A 23,479-nucleotide genomic window follows, 5' to 3' on the forward strand; every position below is an offset into this window, starting at 1 on the left:
ATGCCACAAAGATGGCTGTTGCTTACTCTCTAGCTGCTCCTAAGAAGAAACTTGACTATAGCGCTGGGAAAACTGTCCACCAGATTGTAAACTTTAAATAGTTCTTATTTTAGGCCCAGTGTACACCAAGAAGAGAGCTGCTTCTGAAAACTGCTAGTGCTGTTTTAGAGGTGGCTTTTGCTGAGCTGTGTGCTGACATATTTCAGACACTTCTTCCTTCTCTATTTGGGATGGATGTGGAGAGAATAGACCTGACATTTGACAGTCCCAATGACTAGTGCAATATTTCTTCCTTTCTGTTGACTCTTGGCTTCCCTAAGGAAAGTAACTAGGCACTTTTTTACAAGCTGTGGAATGTATTTTTCTGTTGACTGGTTTGGTTTCAGTGTAGCAGTCTTGGGGCACAAGATGGCAATACTGAAATCTGAAGCATATTCCAAGCATACGCTCCTATCTACAATGTGTAGGGAAAAAACTGCGTGATCATGGGGGACATCAATTTGAGTGACATGCTGGAGGTTTCATGCTGCCAAAACTTAAAACATCCTTGGAATTTCTAAACATTATATGACCGTTCCCTAACTCAGTGTTCCAGCCTACACAGAGGAATTCTTTTAGACCTTGTCCTAACAGAGTACCTGATGACAGAACTAAAAATTAATAGTAGCTTAGGTACATGTGATCATGACTTGATCATATTTATAATGTGGAAGCAGAATAAAGTCCATATCAGTAATATAGACTTGTTGCTTTAATAGGGCCCATTTCACAAAGCTGAAAATGGGGTAGGAATAAATGGTCAGTTTTCACAATGGAGAGAGGTAAACAGCAGGGTCCTCCAAACTTCTGTTCTGGGACATATGCTGTTCACAGTTCACTCCCTGTTCCGGATCAGTAATGAACATTTTGAAGTGGCAAAGTCTGCAGATGTTGTGGTGGCCAAAAGTATAACTTTTGGTTCAAAAAAGAACTAGATGAGTTCATGGCAGAGGGTCCATCAATGGCGGCTGTTCTGTACACTTCCCCTGAAGTTCTGGCACTGGCCACTGTCAGAGACAGGATACTGGGCTAGATGGCCCACTGGTCTGGCCCATTATGGCAGTTCTCATGTTCTTCATTATGAGCCAAATCAGCTAGGAGGAAGAACGGAGTCTCAGAAAAATGTGAATGATAAATGAATTCCAATTAAGAAAACCTGACTACATGCCCAAAAAGCATCTTTTTGATTGAGGAAGAAGGCTGTGCTGGTTAAGAAACCAACCTGACTTAGAGGGGAAGAGAAGTCAGCCATAATATACATATAATTTTTTTTTAAATGTAAGAAAGGGGAAGTTCCTAGTAATGAATATAAATCCAGAAGGTAGGAATTTTAGAAAACTAATAGGGGAAGCAAAAGGGAGAAAGGAGAAATCTGTGCTCATCAAAGTTAAGGACAATGAGAAGGCATTTTTAAAATATATTAGGAAAAAAAGAATCCTGACAATGGTATTAGTCTGTTACTAGATGGAAATGCTAGAATTATCAGTAATAATGCAGAAAAAGGAGAAGTATTCAATAAATATTTCTGTTCTGTATTTGGGGGGAAAACATGACGTTGTCTCATCATATGGTGATATCACTCTTCTACTAATGTCTCTGGAGGATGTTAAACAGAAGCTACTCAAGTTACATATTTTTAAACTACTTTTGAAGGAGCTGACTGAGGAGTTTTCTGACTATTAATGGTGACTTTCAGTAAATCTTGGAACACTGGGGAAGACTGGGAAGAAAGCAAATGTTGTGCCAGTTTTTAAAAAGAGTAAATGGGATGATGGGTAATTATAGTTCTGTCACCCTGAGATCAATCACAGGCAAGATAATGGAACAGCTGACACATGACTCATTAATGAAGAATTAAAGGAGGGTAATGTAATTAATGCAAATCAACATAGTTTTATGGAAAATAGATCCTGTCAAGCTAACTTGATGTCTTTTTGTGATGAGATTATAAGTGTGGTTGTTAAAGGTGGTAATGTTGAGGTAATATACTTGGACTTCTGTAAAGCATTTGACTTGATACCACACATTTTGATTTAAAAAAAACCCACAAAAAAACGCCCTAGAACAAGATAAAATTAGCATTGCACATATTAAATAGATTAAAGGCTGGCTAACTGATAAGTCTCCAAATGTAATTGTAAACAGGGAATCGTTATCCAGTGGGGTCCCGCAGGAATCGGTGCTTAACCCTATGCTGTTTAACACTTTTAGCTGTGATCTGAAAGAGAACCTAAAATCATGACTGATAGTTTGCAGATGACCCAAAAATTTGGGGAGTAGTAAATAATGAAGAGGATAGGAAACTGATTCAGAGTGAACTGGGTGCAAGCAAACATGCATTTTAATGCAGCTAAATGTAAATGTGTACACCTAGGAATGAAGAATGTAGGCCGTACTTACAGGATGAGGGACTCCATCCTGGGAAGCAGTGACTCTGAAAGATTTGGGAGTTGTGGTGAATAATCAGCTGAACATGAGCTCCCAATGTGATATTGTGGCCAAAAGAGCTAATGCAATCCTGGGAGGCATAAATGGAAATCTCAAATAAGAGTAGAGAGGTTATTTTATCTCTATATTTGGCACTGACGTGACTGCTGCTGGAATATTGTCTAGTTCTGGGGCCCACAATTCAAGAAGGATGTTGATTAATTGGAAAGGGTTCAGAGAAGAGCCACGAGAATGATTAAAGAATTAGAAAACATGCCTTTATAGTGACAGACTCAAAGAGCTCAATCTCTTTAGCTTACCCTTCTCTTTGTTAAGGGGTGACTTGATTAATCTATCTACATTGGGAACAAATATTTAATAATGATCCTTTGGTATGTGAGGACCAGACCAGAGGCCCAAAGTAGATAAGCGTGATCCCCAAAATGATGGGTGTGCATCAGCTGTTTTGAACTTGTGACCAGGGTGTGGCATTACACCCCATAGTCTTATGATATGATTACGGCATAACTGATGTATGTTGTGCAAGATAGGTCATGTAAGATATCATCAAAAAGGTTGATTCACTGAATATGATTATCCTATTTATATGCATGTATCATTTTGGTATCTGAAGTTAGAAATATTGTCTATGCATCTATTACAAATGTGTTTACACCAGGGGAATGCCCACTTGGCAGAATGTAATCAGTCTAGATGGCTGGCTGGGAAGGGCCATTGGGGAGAATAGTGGGTCTTCGAAGATGCTAATCTCCCACCAGAGAGCCTTCCTGAGGACTCTACAAATGGCCTCATGGCTGCTGTGTCCGTACAGGGGCATGTAACCAAGTCACTTGGTACTAAGCTCCATCTTGGAGTACCAGTGTTTTTCCACTGACTGTGTGTGGGAACCAAGAGGGGGGAGAGAGGTTTCCCACCATATGCAAAAGCTAGTTATGACATGGGAGTGATGTCATCGTGGTTCTTCAAGAAGATTGCTGGAAACACCTGAGGAATGAAGACTGGACTAAAGGAGAAGGGCTGAACCCAGGCTAGAGGGATTTCTAGCCTGTGAAAAGAATATCTGGGATTTTAAACTGCAAGCAAATGCAGCTTACCCTCAAGAATCTCTGCAAACTGCCTAAAACAATTAGGGTGAGCATTTGCTACTCATATCCAATCTCTTTAGTATATTAAGCTTAGATTGCTTTTTGTTTGTTTTGCTAGGTAATCTGCTTTGATCTGTTTGCTATCCCTTATAAGCACTTTGAAATCTATCTTTTGTAGTTAAAACCAGTGTGTGGAAAATAACTGGGGGCAGAAAGCTGTTGCATATCTCTCTCCACACTGAGGGAGGGGGTGAATTTTATGAGCTTACACTGTACAGTTCTCGGTGCAGCACAAAATGGTATAATTATGGGCTTACTCTCCAAAGGGGGGTGCGTGCCTTAAGAACTGGGAGGTGCTTTAGCTGAGCCTTCCCATGCAGAGCTGCTCCCAAGCATGCGTGTGTAGCTGCAGCTGGACGTGTCCCTACCTGTGTGTATGCTGGAAGGGGCTTGAGGGCCTGTCACAGCAGTACAGTGTAAAGGGAGCCCAGGCTGGTGAGTCAGGCTGGCTCAGTGGTACCCCAGTTTCAGGTGGCACCTGGGGGGAACCAGTCACACATGGAATAAACCCCTTGGTGAGGTTTGAAGGACTGTTCACTGGCCAAAGCCCTTGTTGGAGTAGAGATCTCTGGTAAGTTTATTAGCATATACGTAGGTTCTCCTATTGTTCAAAATGTTTTCTGCAATGCTTTTATCTTAATGTATGTCCTGTGTTTAGAAGGAGCTTTTTTGCAACCTATAACTGTGGCAATTACATGGTTTATAGCCTTGAAGAGTAAGCAAAAGCAGAGCAGGCCTTCTTAGGCAGTCTGTCTTTGCTGGGGAATTCACATTGAGGTGATGACTGTGGGGCTGGAAGCCTGAGAGTGAGTGCCCTGGCTGGACTAGGAGAGGGAAAGAGAGGGGCAGTTCCCCTGAACTGTGATACATCTTCAACCAAAGGAGACAACACTGTGGCTGGAAGTTCTTCCAGATGCTTTTTTCTGCCCAGCAGCATCACTTTTGTCTTGCTCGGTTTCAGCTTCATCTAGCTGTCCTTCATCCAGGAGTTGATTTCCGTACATTGGGTCATCTTGGCGGTACCGTTGTATGTGGTGAAGGATAGGCAGAGTTGTGTCCTCTGCATATTGATGGCACTTGAATCCATGCCATCTTCCAGTTCACCTGGACTGCACATAGATGTAGAATAAGGTCAGAGAGAGAATTGGTCTTTATGGACTCTAATAATGCAGGTCTAGTGGAGGAGGTGCAGTTTCCTATCACAACTTGTTGGGTTCATCCCTTTAGGAAAGACTTAAACCATTTTAGCACTTACCTCAGGACACCTGTCATCTCTTTCAGGTGAGACAGCAGTATCTCATGGTTGGCAGCACTGAATGCTACAGAAAGCTCCAGGAGGAGGAGTGTAGCTATCTGCCTTTCTCCTGCTGTCAGCAGATGGGTGTCCATCAGTGCCACTAAAGTGGTTTTCATCCACTGAAGTTTTTAATTAGCTGCTCTTAAAGGTATACGTTGCATTTCCTGACTCTCTTTAGAGAGTGTAGTTCTGATGGCAGGTCCCTGGAGAGTGAAGCTCTGTTTCTTCACAAAATAGCCTCAGTTCAGAGCTTCTTGCTAGTATCCCATTCTACACAAATTGCATCTAATGCAGCCTCCTCTTTGTAGGGGCCAGGAGCCTCCCTCTGTACCAGTGGTAATACAGAATGGCCGCCTCTCACTGTATGCTGACACACTGCCTTGCTGAAAGAGTAGAAGTTAAAGGACTCCTAAAGCAGCAAGCAAAGCTGCAGTGATCAAACTTTCGTCTAATGTTAAAGGGCCCCTTTGTGTGAATCCTCTGTGTACAACTGCTGCTCTGGCAAAAAGATATTTTCTTTGTCCGTTAATTACAGCCAGTCTGCGACAGTGAAGTGGAAAACTCTATGAACGCAGCAGTATTCATGAACTGGATATAGTAGCTTGGACTGTAGCATACTCTTCCAGTTAATGTGTGTGTTCACCTGTTTAAATATGTAAAACCTTAGCCTGTTTACACTTGAGTGAAGACTGAACCGAGCCATCGTGTATGCGGTCTCACTTGTTCTGTGATAATTTAGATTTTGAGAAATAACTAAATTGTAAGCAGCTGGAAACATTACAAAAAATCTTTAAATGTATTTGGTATATTTGGTGATCACCATTATGAAGTCAGTATTTGCCATCAGTTGCCTCACAGTGGTATGAGAGGGCGAAAAAACCCATAATCCTTAGAACAGCCACAACCTGTGACGGCTGTATGCTAACAATTGGTAAATATTGCATGGGGACATGAAAATTGCCATGCTGGATCAGACCTGTGATCTGTCCACTCCAATATCCTGTTTGGCATTGGCCAGCACCAGCCGCTTTTACAAAAAGGTGCAAGAAACCCTATGTTGTAGGTAGTTAGGAAACTGATTTCACTATTGGCAGGATTCTGCCTAGCTGCCCTCAGTTAGAGATTGGCCTGTGCACTGAAGCATGAGGGTTTATCTCCCTTCCAAAATTCTTGGTTTTTAATCCTTACTCTTCTGTGTCTGATTCTCTTATGTTGACTTTTCAAATGTCTTGCCACAGTTCTGTAACCGTATTCTGCTTCCACATTAGCAAGAGAGGGGAAGCTTTTTTGCTTTGTCTTCACAAGCGTTGCCCAAACCTCTCTCTCATTCTGAGTCTGTTTGAAAGAACAATACCCATGTCCACCACTGCCTGTTCACAAGCTGCTCACCACACATGTATTCATCCCCTTGGAAAAAGCCTCTTTCCACCCTCATTTATCAGAAGTGTTGGATAGCATCTGTCGATCCTGTTGAGTGTGATGCCAGAGAGATGGCTTTGCGGGAGGAGAGGTACAAAGGGCCCTGCTTAAATCATATGTATAAGGACACAGCTGGAGCTTCTGTCTCCCAGCTCCCTGCCATTTGTCCTCTGGTGCTGTGGTTGTAATGACATTAGCATTTCAAAAGGGGGATTACCACAGCCCCCAAGTTCTAAGAGGGAGGTGTTTTGGCTGCTAATAGAAAAGCTGCTTTTTGGCTATCAATATTGCTGATTTACATAGGTAGCAGATGTAGAGGGTTGGTGGAGGAGGCCACATCATGTTGAAAAAACTCTTTTGTTGAGGAAGAAAGTTTTGTTTTATAGGACTAAAAATTTAAGCAATTAAACATGAAGTTATTTTATTTTACTAATTTAGAGTGGGTGACAGTTACCTACTGGAGAAGTTCAATTAAAGGGACCAAATCCTATTCAAGGGAGGCATCCTTAAATCAGGTAAATGTGACTAATTTTGGAGAATTTCAGGTTAATTATCTTATATTCCTTTGTTTTTGCACCTCAAACAGTTAAAGTAGAATGATCTGATGCTTTCTGTTGATAGTCTACCGTCCTGGTTATCATGCACTGGCAAAAAACTGTTTGCATCCAAACTCATTGTTTCTACTGACGCACTTCAGAATTTCAGGAAAATATTTCTGTTCATCGTGGGCCTTGTAACAACCCTTCTTTTAAAAAATCACCTGAATCTTGGGGTCTAAAACTACCTGAGCATATCTGATTAAAAATGTAGAGTAAGAACTCATTAATCTCCTCAGTAGGACACTAGACAGTTTTCCTCTTTTTTTTATGACTGAGGAGCCCAAAATGTTTTCTTCATTTCAGCCTTATATTAGGGGCTTGTGCACACTGGGCTCTCTGTCCAGAATTTCTCACAGTTGTTACTAACATTTTGACCCCATCATTGGTAGCGGTAGCCGGAAGCTCTAGGGAGTTTCTGATATTCTAACCACTGTGTCGTCTAGATCTACGTTGAGCATGGTCAGATATTATAGTGCCTAAGATGCTGTTGGCTACCACAAGCTGTGTCTGCACTAGTACTGATACCACTCATGGCTTTGAACTGGTAAGTCCGTAACTGGTGTTCAGAGTTCAGACCATATCACCTCTCTTCTTGCATCTCTGCACGGGGTACTCCTTCTCGGTTGCATCAAACATAAGCTACTTGTCTTCACAGTCAGAGGTTCTACTGTATGTGCTTACCCAGCAGATATTATCAGACTATTTCTACCAATCTTGTGTAAGTGTTCTCATTTGTTTTTGAAGAGTCTAATACTGTGACCAGTCATATTTATGTGCCTGTAAAAATATTTTGACAGGACGGGGTGGCATCAGCTTCACACCCACAAACTGAACTGCACTGAAGACTGGATTTTACATGCTATAGATGGGGAAAACCCAGCTGCCTTTGGTTCTTGTGCACTCAGCTTTCTACAAAGCTGTGATGGATGGAGAGCTCTCGATGCAAAATCTGTATGTCACTATGCTCACATTGTTTGTCCTTCTGTTGATCTGATTTGGTCTCTTGTGCAGCAAGCGTGCCAGCTGAGATTACTATGGAAATTTAGCTGCTGTCTTGCCAAGAAGCTAAGGCTGAAATAGTCTGTTTACCATTGTGCCTGAATTAGGCTTCTGGAAAACAAACACAAAATTCACTGGCATTTTTTCCTACCTGTCTATGGTGACAAAGATGGAATGAGAGGAAATATTAAACTCCGCTAGTAGGGAAGAATGTTGGGGACATGCTAAAACCATAAACAAGATGCAATGGACTTCAATTCTGGGAAGCAAGGAATGCAAGAAACAAGAAGTAGCCATTGTAGCTTCTGAGAGATTGCCCAAAATTGTTCATCTTCTTTGGTTGCTTCCTTTTCTACTTTCAGGACATTGATATACACTTAACATTTGCAGGGGAAGGATAAAGGCAGCAAAAAGTAGAATGAGTTTCCTATCTCCACACAGCTAAAACTCTCGTTCAAGCCATCGTCCTCTCTCATCTCAGTTACTGCAGCATTCTTTCCCCTGGTCTAGACAAATGAAGTCTTGTCCCCCTCCTATCTATTCAGAATGCTGCTGTGGAGATTGTTTGTCTAGCCTGTCACTTTGACCATGTCACCTCTCTTGATGAAGTGAGCTGTAGCTCACGAAAGCTTATGCTCAAATAAATTTGTTAGTCTCTAAGGTGCCCCAAGTCCTCCTTTTCTTTTTGCGAATACAGACTAACACAGCTGCTACTCTGAAACCTCTCTTGTTGCATCTCTGCACGGGCTACTCCTTCTCTGTTGCATTAAACAGAAGCTACTTGTCTTCACAGTCAATTCCCCCTTCTACATAATGTTTCTCATTCATTATCAGTGTCTGCTCTTGCTTCTGTTTGGCCCATGATGCCAGCCGCCAGGGCCTACTTGTAAAATTTTCAAACAAGTGCCATCATGCTTTCTCCCTTGCTGCCTCTCACTTGGGAGAAACATATTCATTGTCCTACTTCCGATCCCTCCTTAAAATTCTCCTTTATATGCCTACAAAAAACTTAACAGTTAGGCTGCTGGTGTGTAGATACCACTGCTTATCATGCTAATTGTTTCTTTGTGCTACCCTGTCAATCCATATCCATCTGTCTCTTGTTGTACATTTTAGATTGAAAACTGCTTGGGGCAGGGACTGTTTTTATTCTGTTTGTACTTCACTTAGCACAGTGGGATACTGGGGCTCCTAGGTGCTACAGCCATACAGATAATTAAAAATAATAGTTCACGCTGGCCAAAAGAGTCAGGGGAATTGAAGGCTTCTCTAAAATTGCTGGGGTGAGAGAAAAGGAAAACCACTAGAGATAAATTAATTTTATCTTCCTGCCATTGTAAATTTAATTAATTTTAATTACTTAAATAGCTGATACCAAACATTTTTTAATCTATTTTGAACAAGACAAATAAGTTTGAACAACTATAAAGTAAGGAAGACCCTGAAAAAATAACTTAAGAAGCGAGTAAGGAAAAAATTTAACTAATATACACAAATTAGTTGGTCAAGCTAATTGTAAGATATTAAGGGAATTTAGTTATGCTACCAATACATTTGAAAAATCATGGGCTAGTAGGCACTGACTCAAACTGCAGGAAAGAAATTGTGGTATTAACTTTCAAAGAAGAGACTTTATACTTAAGATCGTCCTTCTAGCTTCTGTCAGTGTAAAGTAGGAAGACCTACTGAGAGAAAATTGCTAAATGTCTAGAGGGTAGTGGAACCATAAGTACTAAGCAGCAAGAGTTTATTAAAAGAAAATTGTCAGAACTAAAAATATATGATAAAACTTGACAGAGTGCTTGTTTTGATAGAACCACAAAATATAATAGCATTGGATTCCAATAAATCATTTGATACATCTCAATTTTATGATACTTCAATTAATTTAAATTGACTTATGTAGTAACATGATCACATAGATTGAAAGTTGTCTGATTAACCACATTGCCATTTACCATTATCCTTTATCTACTTCAATTTAGGAAAGGTGTCTAGTGGAATAGCTGTGATGTCTGGATTTAATTAACATCAAGTAAAATTTGCAAAAGCATCTTGTCTTATTGGAAGTAAACGGGGTTTAGGCTCCTAAGTCACTCTGGCACTTTTGAAAATGTTACCCATCATCTTTAATGGTCTAAAAGAGCAAGTAAGCATCACATAGAGGAAATTTGCAGGTAATAATGGATTGGGATGAGTTGCAAATACCTGTGAAGGTAGAGAAATAATACTAAGGGACCTGAAGAGGGTAGAAAAATAGACAGAAAATCAAATGACTCAAATGTCAAGAAAATGAAAGCATCTGAGAGGAAGAATAATCCAGACTTCAGAGGAGAAACTTGGAAAGCCTTCATTCTGAAAGAGATTTAAGGATTATAATGGGCTGTGAATGAACCTTGAGTTTGCAATGCAGTAAAGCAGTAGAAAAGGCCAGTGCAGTTTTGGTCTAAATGTAGAGGCATCACTTCATGAAACAAGGAAGTGGGAGATGAACCCTATCGCTATGATTCTAATGTGGAGATCTCACTGTTCATGTAGTCATGGATATTCATTAGAAGCATTTGGGTTCCCTTACATGTTTCCTATTACTATTGTGCCCTTTATTCCAAAAGATCCCAAACTTCCCTTCTCCAAAATCGTAATATAGAAGTGGGTGGTCCAGTTAAACAGCTAAAACCGGGGGTGGGTGTGGGGGGTGTGGCTGGGAAGGTAGAGGTTGGACCAAGCTGCTGGCAGCACAGGGATATAGGGACTGGAATTTCACCTGGAGAAGCACGTGTCCCCTCCTGAGGATACAGCTATCTAGGATTATACAATTTGATCCATTTCTGGAAGCACTTGCTGCTCTCTGTGCAGAATTGCAAGAGGTGGGACCCACCTCTTGGCTACCATAACTGCGAATAGTGTAATAAGCACAAATCCTTTTTTGATGTCCATGATACATTTCTCCTTCAGCCTCCAGTACCTAGCTAGTTAACAGTTGGAGGGGATAAGAACAGCGACATGTTTACAAATATATGGTAATGACTTTTGGAGAGCATTGCATAAGATATTACAGTGTTGGTTGTCTTTGTTCTAGTGCCCTGATTACAGTTCTCATGGACACTTCCATTACCAACCCCCCTTTTAATCCTAAATCAAAATAGAAAAAAGTAGTGTAAGAGGTTATGGGTGTGAGGTGCAATGCTGTTGGTTATTCTCATCCAAGACCTATCAATGGGACAAAATATCCCCAGTATTCTGCACTGCAAATCTTGTCCTACTGTGGCTAGTGACATGTGAAGATTTATAAAGCCATGCAACAAAAGTAACTACTAGGTCTTGCCCTTGGAGCACTTTTTGTACAACCATCCAGCCTGTTTCTGTCAGACACTGAAAGTCAGTTTTCACTATAACAAACCTTTGTCTGCCCAGGTATTTAGCGCTGCAGTTCCCTCTGCGGTTTTACTTCTGGACAGGAACTTATTTGGGTCGAGCCTTCATTATTCATGAGGATTTCCAGGTTACATTCCCTTTGCCACAAGCCCTTGTTAATAGCTTCTAGTGAGTAATATAAAGGCAGTCTATGTTGTAGCAAGGATTAATATGTCCCAGTCCTCCTCCGGTGTGTGTTGGTTTGGTCCCTCAGAATACAGCATTATGGAAAAGGCTTTTCTGCTTTCTGTGATGTCTAGACTGTAAATCTGTTGTTGGTGACTAGGTTTGATAACATGCTGGAATAATAGCTATAGTTCAGAGGTCCCCAGGGTGCATGCTGACAGCACATGTAGTGGTGGCTGGTCACATGGTGCTGACAGCTCCTCCTCATTTTAGGCTGCTAAATGGCTTTAAAATATACCTAAAAATAAATTGCCTTCACTTTCCCAAAATAAGCAATTCTTGTAGTAGCCACAGGTGTTATGGATGGTGAAAAGGAGAGGCTAAGGTCTGTGTGATCCTTGAGAACTTCTCTTTATTGGAATGCCTGGGAACTGAAGGCTTTTAATACCTCTGAAAATCAGGCCCTTTATGTTTGGGAGGGGTAGAAGGAATGGCAAAGAAGCGTAATTTCCAGAGCATTGATCATGTAGGAATGAGCATGGTGTATTCAGGAGACTAATTTTATTTCACTGTTATAGGGAGTAAAATAGGGAATGAAGAAAAATAACATCCTAGTAGAGTGGCTGCAGCAGTACCTCATGCTGCTTTCTGAAGAGGTCTAGGATCACTGCTCTGTGTGTTTGGAAGCATGTCATAGAGGTGATCCATCTGAGGGACGGAATAAAGGAGGCAAAGAACCAAAATGACAGTGGCGGCTTTGTGTACAATAACTTGTTGGAGTGACTAGCCCCTGAGAATTTGCTTAAGCTCTGCTGTTCTTTGTGGGTAGTAAGAAGGTAGCTCATCTACTGTATATAAAACAACCCCACACACATCTGTAAAAAAAAAAAAAAAAAAAAAAGGAGCCAATCGATGTGCTGACCTCTAATAAAATAATAATAAAAAAATCCAGTATCATAGTGACCTTTTCTGGTTTTCTGGAGGTCTTTGTCCTCTGTTCTCAAACAGGGTGCCAACAAAAGGGCAAGGAGGTGGGTGATACAGAAGCATGGGTCCAGCACCTCTCATAAATAACAGAGGGCTTTGTTGTCTGAAGACTTACTTGTTAATTGCTTAAATGTGGACTGTTTCTCCACTCTGTGTGAGTGGCCTTTTTATTTGGTGGGGAGTGGGGGAGAGATTATTCGATTAAACTGTTTGCTGTTCTCATTAACCCTGGTATACAAAGGTTGGAGCTCTTCAGTCACCCCAAACCTCTCTTGTGGCCCTAGAGACTCTCCATTAATGGACGATTTGATAGTTTGCCACAGATGTCGGCAGTCAAACCATCGTGGTGACAGTAGAATGGTGGAGGACCCTCACAATAGCTCCCCATTTCATGTTTTAGTAGCCTATTCATGGAATGGGGTTCATGGGGATAAACCACCCATGTTAACTTGACTACATGTCAACTTTGCTCTTTACCTGTCCTTACAGAAATGCCGCAGTTTGTTTGGATTTTCCCCTTTGGCTAATGGCTTGAATTCAATAATAATAACCTCCCAGATATTAGAAAGGGATTATTTCAAAGGAAAAAATAATTTGCTTAGATTTAAATCTCTTCTTCGGTGTCCAGCTTTCTTTCAAGGGAGAGAGACATCTAGCCCAGTATCTTCTGAGAGTGGCCAATGCCAGGTACCCCAGAGGGAATGAACAGAACAGGTCATCATTAAGTGATCCATCCCGTCGCCCATTCCCAGCTTCTGGCAAACAGAGGCTAGGGACACTATCCCTGTCCAGCCCTGGCCAATAGCCATTGATGGACCTCTCCTTCCAGAACTTATCTAGTTCTGGACAAGCAGAGAGTACAAGCAGGGTGATGGAGATGAACCTGAAGAAATAATCTAGTGGGTCTAGACCCAGCCTCAGTAGTTCTAGACAACATACATCACTAGCTCTACCATGGCCCAGGGTGCATTGCTGTGGCCTGTGACTGGTGGTGGCTAGGAAATGTCAAGGGAACATAGTATATAGTCTCCCTTTTTTTAAAAGCCTTCTCTAATGGAGACCGTTTTACGGGGGGTGGTGCGGGAAGCTCTGCAGTTTCAATGCCAGTTTAGTGGATCTTGTGGTAATAAGCGAGAGTACTAGCATACACAAGCCTCCAGCAGTTGGACCTATTTTTATTGCTGTGTCAATTGGACTTGCTTTCAGAAGACGTAACTGATTGGTGGTCAAATAGGTCCAGCTGCTGCAACTAGTCTACATGAAGGCTCTCACTGGTGTTCTCAGCCCTTCTGCTGAACTGGCATTAAAGCTGGTGGGAACTAGGGACTTCTCTTGTACACATCAGGGAAATTTACACACACAATGTTTGGGGAGTATTTCCTTTAACATTCAGGCATGCTGATGCTGCCTGTTTCTTCCCCAGAGAACATCTGAAATGTTCCGTGCATGAGCAGTTTTTATAGATTGCTTTTTTTTCCTTGACACATTTTTGGAAGTTAGCTAAAGTGGCACTTGTCATTTCTCTCAAACTCCTGGCTGCTGTTGCTAAACATTTCCCTTAAAAGTTTGAGTCAGAAGGAGATTATGAAATCTATTGTCTGCTGAGTGAAAGTCAGTGGTGGCAGTATGGAGATGTGTTCGTGTGTGTGCTGACTGGGGAGTGGGAGGGAATTGCCATGTTCTAGGAAATGGCCAAGCTGGAAAAACAATCCTTTCCTTTTTTAAAAATAACATTCTCTTAAAAGTCTCCATCAGTCTCTCTTTCTTCCACTCTGGTTCTCAGAATACCATAGCATCAGATTTTTATGAAGGGATCTTTCATGCTCAGATGTCCTTGAAAATAATCACATGACCCTGATAGCGCTGGTTACCTGCAACTTCCATTTGAAGCTGATCACAGCTGAGAGGGTTCAGCATCTCTCAAGATCAGACTCTCAATATTAGTTGTACATTGCCCAGAATGATGATCTTGCTCTGTTTAGAACTGTATTTATATGACCAATGCAGATCAACCGATGCACAAATAAAGACATAAACAAGGGACACACAAGAGAGTCTGGCAGAGAAAGAAATGATGTTAAGCATTAAACAAAATTTAGTGACATATTACAGCTAGTGTATAAAACCCACTCTTAACCTCGTACAATGGATGTCTTGTATCATGTTAAAACTAGGTCATAACATTGACAGGTGGTGATCCAGCTCACCTCTTCCTCTGATGAAGTTCTGATTATGCAAACGAAAGCTTTAGGTGAGTTGGAGAACTGGAAAAAACAACATAAACAGGAATAACAAAATAGAGGTATCATTTTACAGTTATGCTTCCCATTTTAGGGGGGAGGCACACAACACTTTAATCTCTGGTGTTAAATCCATTGATACCATTGATGAAATCATTAATGTTGTGATTTCAGTCTCTCGGGAAAAGGACTAACCCACTGAAACACCAACCGACAGATCCTCAGGTGTAAATTGTCAGAGCTTCATAGCAATTTATACTGGCTAGGTTCTGTCCTGCGCAGGATTCATCATGCCAGCCACACTCCAAAAGCCACAGGAAAAGAGCAGAAGCAGGCAAACTGTGCAACTTGCACAAATTGTTAATGTATTTTGATATCTAATTTGGTTTAAAACAAATATGCATTTCCAAAGGTGCTAAAGAATATAAATATTTGACATACGACACATGCTTGTATTTCTTCATGTGTAAAAGCATTAAGGTAGGGTAGATGAAAACTGAAGCTTAGGATTCTTGCGGGGTTCTGGGTCTTTTTCTGTGGATTTTGTTTTGAAAATAGTATACTGTGTTTAAAAAAAACAAACCCCCTCTTCCTGATGAACAAAAGGAATGACAATCCATCTGTTGTCACTGTTTCTTGAGATTTAGATGTGATTACAGACAAGTTTATCTCTTCTTGCAGGTCACGTCACCTCCAACCTTTTTATTATATACTTTGCAACTAGGTATTTTGACTTTCTTATCTCTGGCTCAAACCAATACTTAACAGTAAACATGTCCAAGAGCAAATGGAGTTTTAAAGAACAATAAAATATTTTTTCACCATCTACTTCGAGGTTACTTTTACTGCCAGCCAAGGTCTTGAAACTGGTGGTATAGCTTGGGGTTAACATCCAGCAATGTGCTAAGATTTTGCAAAATTTCACCTTTTCACATGTACGTGTATACTTACCTCAAAAACTACTTTTAGAATGAGTCACTTTTAAAAAAAAAGAAGCAAGAAAAACAATCATGGTAATTGTCCCAGTCTTCCCACTATCCGGTAGGAATGCCCACCCAAAATGCCCATATCAGTACATGTAATAGGCAGATCTGTAGAGCTTTTTTTATTTGAACAAGACAAAAATATAAAATATGCTTCTGTGCCAACAAGCTAATAAATTCACAGATCGTTAATGAGTCCATGACCCAGCACAATGAACACTGTATCTTTTTGGATCCCAAAGTGACCTCATATCCTCCTCCTTTTATATGGCAAGGGAGGCTATTATCAGTGTTTAGATAACCAAGTCCAGATGAGTGAGCCAGTGAACAGCTTCAGAAGTGGCTTGGTGAAAGTCTGAGATGCCACCAGGAAACGATTGAAGTGGGCACAATTTGCAAGGTGGTCCATAGTTTGCAACACCATCACAGGGCCTAATAACATCAGCCACACTATCAGAGGCTCGTTCACCTGCACATCCACCAATGTGATATATGCCATCATGTGCCAGCAATGCCCCTCTGCCATGTACATTGGTCAAACTGGACAGTCTGTACGTAAAAGAATAAATGGACACAAATCAGATGTCAAGAATTATAACATTCATAAACCAGTCGGAGAACACTTCAGTCTCTCTGGTCACTCAATTTCAGACCTAAGGGTCACAATATTACAACAAAAACTTCAAAAACAGACTCCAACGAGAGACTGCTGAATTGGAATTAATTTGCAAACTGGATACAATTAACTTAGGCTTGAATAGAGACTGGAAGTGGATGTCATTACACAAAGTAAAACTATTTCCCCATGTTTATTCCTCCCCTCCCCCCCGACTGCTCCTCGGATGTTCCTGTTAACTGCTGGAAACGGCCCACCTTGATTATCACTACAAAAGGTTTTCTCTTACTCCACCAATTGGTTACCTTAGTGGGATGTTCTTTGGGTATGTCTACACTGTGATTAAAAACCCAAGTCTGAGCCTGGGTCAATTTACTTGGGCTTGCAGGGCTAAACATAGTGGTGTAGACATTCAGGCTTTGATGGAACCTGGGTTCCGAGACCCTCCCTCCTCGCTGAGCCTCAGGAACCAGACCTGAACACTTATCCTGCAGTTTATTTTATAGCTTTGGAAGCTCAAGTGAAACTGACAGCGCAAAAACTCTGCAAGTGTAGACATAGCCGAAGAAACATCCCTGCTGGGAAGAGCATAATTCTCCGACCACTCTTTGTCCTTAACAGCCTCTGATGTGAGAGGCAAACTTCAAGTGAATTCAGCATCACCTTGCCCTTTTGTTAGGAAAATGCCTGTCCAAAGAGCCACATCTTGCAACATAACCTGAAGATAGCAAGAGTGAGTCACTCTCAGCCTGATCTCTTCTGGGAGCAGATTCACAGGCTCATCCCTGTTACTGAGAATACTTAGGTCTCTGGACTTGGCAGTGTCCCCTGAACTCTTTCTGATGAAGTGACCGGACTGAATGCAGATTCTGTGCCAGACTGCATAAAGTGGTTTGAATGGTGTGGGGGACTCTGAAACCCTTTGGGAAGAGGGCACAGGAGTGAATGGCTATACCAAACTTTGGTTCCAAAAGGTCTGAATTTGTTTGCTAAAAGCAAATGTTCCAGTGGGTTTTAAGGAGTTACTAGTCCTGCTGGTGGTAAATGGTTGAACATTTGAATGGACAAGTCCCTTTCCAAGTTTTTTTTAAATAAATAAAGGAGAGAAATCTACCCAGCTGTTAAGATGTCAGTCTTGCAATTACTCCGAGCTAAGACAAGGTCAGGGTATAAGTAGACTGTCTCAATGAATCAGAAAAGGAGTACTTCTGGCACCTTAGAGACTAACAAATTTATATGAGCATAAGCTTTTGTGAGCTACAGCTCACTTCATCAGATGCATGTGATGCATCCGATGAAGTGAGCTGTAGCTCACGAAAGTTTATGCTCAAATAAATTTTGTTAGTCTAAGGTACCACAGGTACTCCTTTTCTTTCTTTTTGCGGATACAGACTAACACAGCTGCTACTCTGAAACCTGTCAATGAATAAGGTTTCCCCACTGCTGGTAAGTATTGCTGGCATTGCTCTGTTCGACTCCTCCCGTGGAAGCTGTCATTAAACCAGCTGCAGAAAGAAATTTCTATAATCAGGGGCTTTGACTTCTCCGGGTGGCATTTCAGGGTAGATGGAAAATAGACACTTGAGCAGACTGCGAACTCTGTACTGTAAATGCCATTGCTACAACTGGTCCAGACAATTTCCAGATTAGTACTTTTCATGTAGGCTGAGTCAGCATAGCCAACAGCTGCTGTTGCAGAAGGGATGAAAAAATGAATTGGCTCAAACTCCCTCCAAAAGGCTATTAGTAAATGAGAATTCTATGATAGGTCTTAAAGTTACTTGGCTGGTAAGAGTCTTCTCGTGCACAAGTATGAAGGGTTCATTTGGTTTCTCTCTCAACTCTGATGCTCTAAAATACTTAATACCCTACATATGTTAATTAATTGACACAACCTCCCTGTGAGATAGGTATCACCTTCCTTGTATAGGTGCGGCAACAAAGACCTAGAGATGTTAAGTAACTTGTACAGGGTCACATAGCAAATCAGAGGTAGAGCTGGGATTAGAACTGACGAGTGAGGTAGACTCTCGTATAGCAAGGACTAAGGTCATGTGCTTTATGGTTCAATGGCAATGGCTTGAATTACACTCGGCAGTGAAGAGATGTTGTAATTGTCCAACTAGTATAATATTCACACTGCTTTTAATGTTACCAGGCAGATGTCCTGCACCAGCCAAAGCTTGAGTGAGCTTCACAGCACCATGGTAGAGCTCTGGAGTTCACAAACCCCAGAACAATTTGTGGTGAGGTCTGCACTAGAGAGTAATGGTCATGACCACCATACTCAACATAAATGTTGTGTAGGGTGGTCCCTTTTAGACCTCTGAAAATCATGAGCAGCCAGACGTCCTTCAGTCAATGGTGGAGGCCGGGGTTGCCGCACCATCCTCTGAAGATGCTTTCCTTCAGTTGGCCAACCTTACTACTTTTACCTGTACTGAGTGGGGTGTCTGTTACAGCAGAAAAGATGGCTTCTTGTCATCCAGGTTATGGCCTCCAGTTGAGCAGGAGTGCTTACAGATCAGAACCCCGTGGAACACCGTATCCTGCAGAAGTGCAATTGCCCCCACACCAGTTTCTGGAGCTTCCTTAAGCAGAGACCAGAACCAGTGGAACAGTAGCACTTATTTCAGCCGGGATTTGGACTAATCAGCTCAACCTAATGGTCAGCAGTATCAAAATCTGCCGACTGATATAAAACACCCGATCTTTCTTCATTGCTAGATCGTCAGCATTCATTATTGTTTCTGCATATTTGTCTTGAACAAGCATCTATCTGCCTCCGATCAGGGCCCCCTTGTCCACGATGTTAGGCCCTGAGGATACGCCGCTTTAAAAAAGGGAACACTATGTTGTTACTATACGCGGACTGAACATCAGTCTGGAAAAAGATTAAGGGAATGATGTAGCTAACATGCCAGTAATCTCTGAATTAGTTTTGCAGGGGATTCTTCACCGGGGGGTGGGGGGAGCCACTAGGAAGATATGGTGTTGAAGTTCAAAATCTGTAGGGGGAGGAGGACACAGGACTTTGTTGAAGGGCAAGTGCCCTGCTCAAGAATTCCCCACAGAATTACCCCCACACTTTAGGTCCTAGGAGTTCCCAATTAATCTGTGCTCAAAAAAATTACCTGCTGTTCATGACAGCAGCAGTGTGTTCCATCTTATCGCTGGTCAGATGGTGCTGACAAACATGACATTGCTAATGCAGAGAGCACAAAACAGTTCGGCACACTTCTTGTAATGGTGATTCAGAGGCAAAGTTACCCCAGGCCGTAGTCATGCCTTTTGTGACTGTGTGGTCCGCTCTAGCAGCTAAACTATTTACAATATCTGCTGGGCAAGGAGTTAAGTGACTTGTTGCCTACAGGTCATTTTCTAGTGTAGCAGATTGTTAGTGTCTAAAGCACCACCTTGCTTTCAGTAGTGTCTTCTAGACTAGAATGAGTAGTAATAGCTTGTGAGCTTCCTTTGCTATATGTAAGAGCTAGGTGTCTAGGAAAGGAAATTGTCAAAACTTGCCCATGAAGCTAAACCCACCACCTTCCCAGGGGATGGGCAGACTTTCTGGGTTTGTGTGCTGTTTGAAGACTGTGTAGGGACTGCCCATTTATAAGGGCTGGCTATGCACATTTGACCAAAGCAGGTTCTTGTGATTAAACTGAAGTTGGCAGTTTTGTAGCAGTGGTGCCCACCCATCTCTTATGCTGTCCTGGTGCTGCTGACTAGGCCAGTCAGCCTGCCTTGTTCACAGAGCCAGAGCATGTCACATGGTTAGTGCACTGGCTTTCATATCTTTGCACATGATAGTACCTTTCCTCCAAAGATATCTAAGCCCTTTGCCAGCCATTAACGTGACTGAAAACTGCCTGTGAAACGGCGAGGATTATCAGCTCATCTCTGTTGAAAGACCTCCCATTTTTTGTTTTATTATTTATATTCCTATGGTATCCAGAGGCCCCAATCAGGGTTTGGGCTCTAAGAACTATACAAACACGTACAGAGGCAGTCTCTGCCCCAGAAATCTTAGTCTTACAATCATGGCAGTTGCTTGACTTCAGGCCTGTCAGCCCAAGCAAGTTGTGATTTTATGGGGGGAATCATGTTAGCATTATAGTATCCTGACCATGTAGGAACCATGGTCCGGTCATGCCTTTGCATGGCAAAGTGTTTGGAAACCTGATTATAAAATTGTTTGCTCTACTTTAGAGGCAAAACCAAACAGCACTATGTTACTGCTTGGGTCGCTGCTGTATTATAACACGATCCCTCATCATACAGACCTTGCCTTCGCAGGCTGGCTCTTATGTCAGGCCTGGAAACTCCTGCGTATTCGTTTGTGTGAGATTTTTTTTCTTTTACTCAAAAGGAGTGGTTTGGGAGCTTTGTTTGTTTGTTTTTACAGTATATTATTCCTTCCCGTTCCACATGATGGAGTGGGAGGAGGAATTCCCAAAGGCACGTGTAACTCCCATTGACAGTCCCGTGAGCGAGGTGTCCAACTGCCATTTGTCTCTGTAAAAGTCTCCCCCATAGTCTGTAAAACTTCATTTTAAATAAAGTTGTAGCAATCGAGAAGCACAACTAGCCACCTGCATGTGATTGTAAAACATTTTGACTTCTTAGGGATGGAAATAAAATTCAGCTTTAGAAACAGGAACATGGGGCAGTACTACTGGCTGAAGCCGATGGTTTTTGTTTCAGCAGAGTAATACACCGCTGGAAAAAATAACTTCAAATGGGAAAGAAGACAATATCCATAATTATAGTGGCAATAGCAGGCTTCCTCCATGGTTGGCTAATCATGGCAGAGCGTTAATAAGCATAGTGGTTTTTTTTTTCTAGTGTTGCAGCATGTTAATTCAGTTAATTTAACTCTGTGCTTCTACTGAGTCACCAGCTGGTGACTGCATTGGTGGAAGACTGCAATTAGTCTTTTCTTTTTCTTTTTCTTTTTTTTTGTCTCTTTAAAAATTCTTTGGCATGCATGGAATGTCTGTGAGGGGGTCCATTACTGTACACAGCGTAAGTACTTGTGTCTAATTATATAAATACACTGCTATATGATTATATATACAGATCTCCTTTCTTCGGTTTCATCTCATTTGCCACATTAGTGCATGAAAAATTAAGCCTCCTCTTCAAAATGTTTTCTTGGTAGGGAAACTGTAATTTCCCAATAAAGTTTCCAGTCCTCCTGCTATTGATTTAAGTTGTCATTGATTTTCACTAGGAGCAGAAACTGGCTCAAATAAGGACAGAGAGCTGGTTTCCATTGGACTTTGTCTTCCATGCAATACATTGTAGTCCAAAGGAGATTACATTTTGGGATTATTTTTTTTAAGCCCCGTCTGTTTTATGGGTTGAGTATGTTGGAACTCTGCGTGTTCACATTTGAGTCCTTTTGTTTTTGTCATTTGCCTCTTGCAAATAAAATATAAAGAGGTTCTTTAACCCCTGTTGTGAGGACTGGCACTGGTGGTAGCAGTTGTCTCTTTGACTTGCCCTTCTGGGAGATGAGCCATCTGCTCGTGTACTAGAGAAAGCTGAACTGCTGAAGAGAAGATGGCCAGGGGGCTCTTCCCACACCACAAAACAATCTTACTGTAATAAATCTGAGGAAGGTCTGGACTGCAGATGATTTCACTGCTATCATGTGGACTCTGGCTTCAACTAAAAGCATTTACATAGCATGCTCAAGCAGCTTGCTGCTGTTGGAAACAAAATGGTCAGTCAGCAGCAGCAGGTAGCTGATGCAGTTTAAATAACTTCTTAGACATTTCAGATGCTGCTCCCAACTTTCTATTTATTTTTAAATAACCTAGGTTAACAAAGTTGGAGGCAACATATTGTATCGGAAGGGGAAATGAAAGAATATACAGTATATTTTATTCTTTCTAACCAGAGACTGCATTTCATTGGAGACAGCTATGTGTGTTGAGGGTTGCAGGACAGTACAATTTACCACCTTGTGGAATTACATGTGTCAGAACCAACTAGGGTAACCAGACAGCAAGTGTAAAAAATCAGGATGGGGTGGGGGGTAATAGGTGCCTATATAAGGAAAAAGCCCCCAAAATCAGGACTGTCCCTATAAAATCGGGACATCTGGTCACCCTAGAGCCAACCCTTCTGGAAAAAGAGGATAAAACCTGTGTTGTAATGTCACTACTGGCAGAGAACCCTTTGCATGGTGGGCTGTAATGACATCAGCCAAAAATGTGTTTAAAATGTTGGGTGCCAACATGTACACCACCCAAAAGTCAGGTAGTTGGTGTCTGGCTCTTACGCCTGACATCTTAAGTGACGCTTTGTTAGTATAGGACCGCTACATGAGCAATCGTAGTTCTTCTCCAAGTGCTGTCCCTGTGGGTGCTCCACTCCAGGTGATGGTGTGTTCCAGTGCTGTTGATCGGAGATCTTCAGTAGCAGTGCCTGGTCGGGACGCACGCGCTCAGCTGCTGTCTCGCCGTCTCGTTTAGAGTCTGCCTGAGCGTTCGCGTCTCGTGCACCCCTCTGTTCCTTCTCAACCATCCTTGGCTGAAGACGGGACTCCGGGCAGTGCTGATCCTCTTCCCTGGTCTCTAAGGGAAACAATTACAAAGAATATAGAAATAGTTGTTTCCCTTCCCTTAGGATAGTTACTTAGTTTAAAAGAAGGGAAAACCAACAAAAAAACTTTTTTCCTCAAGCTTAGCTCCCGCGGAGACAGTCTCCCCCGGCACTCCAAGTTCAATAATGCCAGGGGGTTCAGGATTTAAGAAATGTGATTCCTGTCAGGACTGTATGCGAAGGTCCGATGGACACTCACGTTGTGTGAAGTGTCTCAGTGAGACACACATCTCTGCTAAGTGTGTCCATTGCACGAGCCTCAGAACCAGGACTCGTCATGTATCAGGTATCCCCAAGAGATCCGCTTGGAAAGTTGTGTTTAGAAATGGCTGCACCCTTTGATCTCTCAGTAGTGGAGACAAATAATCACAAGGACTTATGAAATGGCTTAGTCCTGTCTAAGTAGAAGGCAATGCTATCACGCAGGATACCATGGCAGACACCATAGTGGGCCATACAGTACTGTCTATGGTACTCACTGCCGTAACGCCAAAGTCCCACCAGCCATATTGGGTACTGCTCCACATTCATCTGGAGTGGAGCACCCACAGG

The 23,479-nt window shown here is 41.9% G+C and overlaps 1 protein-coding gene and 1 long non-coding RNA gene across 4 annotated transcripts in view; one reads left to right on the forward strand and one right to left on the reverse strand.

The window, feature by feature from the left end:
* SUSD6 (sushi domain containing 6) overlaps window positions 1-23,479 on the forward strand; it is a 137,759-nt gene that overhangs the window by 88,952 nt on the left and 25,328 nt on the right. The gene's annotated exons all lie outside the window — the stretch shown is intronic.
* LOC311521547 overlaps window positions 22,199-23,479 on the reverse strand; it is a 35,984-nt gene continuing 34,703 nt past the window's right edge. Inside the window, exon 4 of the long non-coding RNA XR_014711909.1 lies at window positions 22,199-22,899. This is a non-coding gene — a long non-coding RNA (uncharacterized lncRNA). The remainder of the gene's footprint in view (window positions 22,900-23,479) is intronic.

This window comes from Lepidochelys olivacea (assembly GCF_965140295.1).
Source record: "Lepidochelys olivacea isolate rLepOli2 genome assembly, chromosome: 6".
NCBI classification, from domain to species: domain Eukaryota; kingdom Metazoa; phylum Chordata; order Testudines; family Cheloniidae; genus Lepidochelys; species Lepidochelys olivacea.